The following is a 4,408-nucleotide window of genomic DNA, read 5'->3' on the forward strand; positions in this document are numbered from 1 at the left end:
TCTTCAGGAACGAGCTCGCCAGCAGCAGGGAAGGCGGCCACCGGCGGGAGCGGGGCCGCGGTGGCCGGCGAGGGGAGGGCGAGGGGAGGCTGCGAAGGCGCGCCCCCTGGCGTGCGGCGGCGAGGAGGAGGCCACGACGGTGGGTGGTAGGTGGCGGAAGAAAAAAGGAGAGGAGAGAGGAGAAAGAACAGAGAGAAAGGAGAGGAGAGGGGAGAGAGAGAGGCTGGCAAGTGGGGCAGCGCCTGCAAAAAGCAATGCCGGCGTCCCCAGCTGCCCCCGGCGGGCTGGGTGCGGGGTGGGCGTGCCGGCGCTAATTTTCACAAAATCTGGCGAAAAACGATGTCCTGGGGGCCTGACCCGCCGGTGCTAAAAAAAGGTGCTTGGGGGCGTCCTGGGAGCACGGCTGGAGATGCCCTTATAGCACCGCTTGCTTATGAAACAATATATGAGATTAAAGAATTCAGCGACTCAACTTTACTATTAATTGGTGAAAAGAAAAGCATGCACCGGCCGGTCCACAACTACTCAAGGGAAGCCTCACTAGTACACAGACCGACTCAAACAAACTGTGGTCAGTCGATTGACCAAAATATTGTCTTCAGTCGACTGTCCTCTAGCCGCTCCCCTTCTCTCCAACTTGGTATCGGTCATCAGGAAACCACCATGGCTGAGCCTTTCTCCTCCTCCGCTGCCACCAGCTCCGCTACGTCGCCTGGGCTCACTCTCCTCCACGGCGCCCGCCGCCGAGACCTCCTCTACCACCCTTCATCTTCCGTACTAATCCGTCTCTCCTCAGCGGCAGCTTAGCCTTGTCCGGATCACAGTTTGCTCCTCTCTTCTCCTCGGCCATCCCCACGCCTCCGCCGGCTCCTCGCTGCCCAATCTTTAATGATCATATAACCAATCACATCAAATTCCTGCTGAACCCTGCCGATCACAACTACCACAAGTGTTGCAGCATTTTGTCAGCAATAACTTGAATTGCTAGAGCACGACCATTGCATTTGCATCTCACATTGTAAAACACACACTTTCCTTCGCTTCATGGTCTTCATCTTAGCTTATCTTGATTGTCCAATGTTTGATCTTTATATTTTTTGGACTTCTCATTGCAGAAATGTTTCCGAGAAATTCCCTTGATTGTAAACTGCAGAGTTGGTATACATTTATTATTTGGCCTTCTATTCTACCTGCAGGATGAGAAGGGTGCCATCAGAAGCCTTGATCTCTTGTACATAAGGGTAGAGGTAAGTGGAAAATCTATTCTAATCTGTATCTTATCTAGATGAGTTTAATTAAGCATCATTATTTAAAAGTTTCTGCCCGCAAGTGTTGATTATTTAAATTTCTCCTGTTTTTAACAGTATCATTAGTTTGTAACTGGCTAAAGAAAAGGAAACTGAATGCAGACTGAGATTTTGAAAAGTGAAGCCACTCCTGCCATGAGATTACTCGATGAAATTCTGAACATTCATGATGGCTCTGATGATGACAAATGACTAAAGGCATATATAAAGCACATGCCTGAAAGTTTTCCGAGAGAGGACCCATTCACCATGGTCTTTCCTGCTGGGTTTGAGTTCGACATGGAGAAAGTATGCTAGTTGAATGCAAGGCCCCTTATCTTGATTTTTTTTTTCGGAAAGGAGATTATCCCCCGGCCTCTGCATGATAATGATGCATGCGGCCATCTTATTAATAAGCAAAAGGTTCAACGAAGTCTCCAAGTCTTGAAAAATAAAAAGGCTCACAAAGAGCTAAACGCATGAAAACGAGATAGCCACAACCGGCGAAAAAAAGAAAGATAGGAAAGTAAACACCTATCCTATTACATGACCGCCATCCAAACCGGTTGAAGATAGCCCGTGCTACCGTCTCCCAACGGATAGACCCAGTAACCATACACTCCCTGTCATCCGTCGGAGTGAGTAGCGACCACATATGGATCAATGTAGTGGCCCGAAAAATAACCTGCAAGAAATGAATATGTGTTGTTCTATTAAAAACCAAATCGTTCATGCAGTTCCATATAGCCCATATAGGCCCCTTATCTTGATGAAGCTGGGAGTATTTGAATTGACGGTACTCGGTTGTGAGAATTTATGAAACAGAACTAAAAAATAGCTTCTTATTTACATGGGTACCCTTTTCTTTATGAGAAAAGTGTGTTTTTGGTCCCTCAAGTTCCCAGAAAGTCTAGACTTGGTCCCTCAAGATTTTTTGGTCTACTTTTGGTCCCTCAAGTTTCAAAACCGGATAAGTTTGGTCCTAAACCAGATTTTGAGGGCGTTGACCGGGTCAAAACCGCCCGATGAACAGTAAATGCGAAATTTTTTTCCAGAAAAACTTCAAAAAAACTGAAATTTTTTGGGGCTCAATATGCTTACATGCGCAAGGTGTGCCCAAATTTTCGTGCTCTTTCGACACTCGAGGAGCTCGTGGCAAAAAAAATATATCTGCATGATGAATAGTAAATTCAAAAAAATAATCAAAACAAAACCTAAAATTACTGAAATGTTTTGGGGTCTAATATGCTTACATGCGGAAAGACTACAAAATTTTGATCGCGCCTTCCGCATGTAAGCATATTGGACCCCAAAAAATTTCAGAATTTTTTGATTTTGTTTTGATTTTTTTTAATTTACTACTCATCAGGCAGATATTTTTGTTTTTTTCACGAGCTCCTCGTGTGTCGAAAGAGCACGAAAATTTGGGCGCACCTTGTGCATGTAAGCATATTGAACCCCAAAAAATTTCAGATTTTTTTGAAGTTTGTTTGAAAAAAATTCGCATTTACTGTTCATTGGGCGGTTTTGACCCGGTCAACGCCCTCAAAATCTGGTTTAAAACCAAACTTATCCGGTTTTGAAACTTGAGGGACCAAAAGTAGACCCAAAAATCTTGAGGGACCAAGTCTAGACTTTCTGGGAACTTGAGGGACCAAAAACACACTTTTCTCTTTCTTTATAGGGCTCCTACATTCGTAGGTATCTCCTATAGTTAGTCACTCGGCCGTATGAAAAATATATTGGCACCTAAAAATGCAATTTGCCTTAAAACAAATAGTACATGAAAAATAACATAAAGTATTGCAGGGCAAAGATATTATCACATGCCTCATGGTAAATTGACTCCAGAGATAACCAGTTATCCTGTTATCTGTTCAGTACTTATAAACTTATCATTCCCTAATTGGGTTATGAATGTCCTGCTCAAATCACTTCTCTATATCATCATGGTTCTTAGATGCTACAGAAAAATTGTGGAACTTCAATTTTCCGTATTGCTTTTGTTGTTTTTGTCAGCATGATGGGCAGATCAGGCCGCCTCCTCAGGACGATGATGTTCTTCTGAGTGTTGACTTTGTGAGGGAAGTTGATGAGCTGCTGAAAGAAGTTCAAGCTGAACAAGAGAAGAATAAGCTGCAAACTAGATACGACCCGGAGTCGGTTGCGACCATGTCGAAACAGCAAGAGAAGCGGCAGACTATATGTCTAGTGGAAGCTCTCTTGGAGTTGGCAGCCTCCCTGAAATGGTGAGGACTGAAGACTATCAGTTTAATCTCTGTGTAGACCCTAGAAGCCATCGACTTGCCTAGATGATTCCACTAGAGCAGTTCCTTGAAGCTGTTTCTTTTTGGCTTTGCATGCCACCAGCCCGGCCATTTCCAATCCCGCTGCTTCAATCCACCTTCATGTCTCATCTGCAGAGAAGATGGCCACCTCACGGTGGATTGTCAGAACAGAACCGTCGTAAACCTGCCTTCTTTAAGCTCTATGGTCAAGGCCTTCCTGGGTGCTCCTTCTATGCCCTTGACAGCGAGATCCCTCAGGTGGCAGTGGCCCCTGCGCTGTCCAACACTGCTATCATTTCCATCAAAGATCACAAAATCTCTCCCCAGACCATCCTGGACGAACTCAAGCTGTGGGATGACGGAGGCTGGCAGATCCGGCAACTCTCTGACTTGGAATTTGCTGCAGTTTTCCCCTCCAAAAGTAGCCTCAAGATGATCTCCTCTTGCACAAGTTTCACTCTACCTCTCAACCAGCTTGTTGTGTCACTGAAGGCGGCTTCTAATGGTGCTAAGCCCATATCCCCCCTCTCGGAAACATGGGTCCTTGTGGATGATATTCCCCCTACTTTGTGTTCTGCTGAATTTGTGATGGCCTTTGGTGTCTTGATCGGCAAGCCTATCATGGTTGATCCGGAGTCCCTCTCTGTCCTTGGCCCCGTTCGTCTCAAGCTTTGGGCAGTGGACCCTCTTTGTATTCATGGATCTGTCGACGTCTTCCCTTCATCTGACGGCTTCAGACTGCGGGTCCGCTTGGAGGGTGGTGCCAACCCCAATACTCCTCCTCCCCTAGCTCCTCCTCCGGCTGAGAATCGTGGGGGAGGTGGTGATGATGCT

General features: G+C 45.9%; 1 pseudogene; it reads left to right on the forward strand.

Annotated features, from left to right (window-relative positions):
* Nucleotides 1–663: 663 nt before the first annotated feature.
* Nucleotides 664–3,539, forward strand: LOC123078934 (protein PALE CRESS, chloroplastic-like; annotated as a pseudogene).
* The last annotated feature ends 869 nt before the right edge of the window (nt 3,540–4,408 follow it).

This window comes from Triticum aestivum, chromosome 1B (assembly GCF_018294505.1).
Source record: "Triticum aestivum cultivar Chinese Spring chromosome 1B, IWGSC CS RefSeq v2.1, whole genome shotgun sequence".
Classification (NCBI taxonomy): Eukaryota; Viridiplantae; Streptophyta; class Magnoliopsida; order Poales; family Poaceae; genus Triticum; species Triticum aestivum.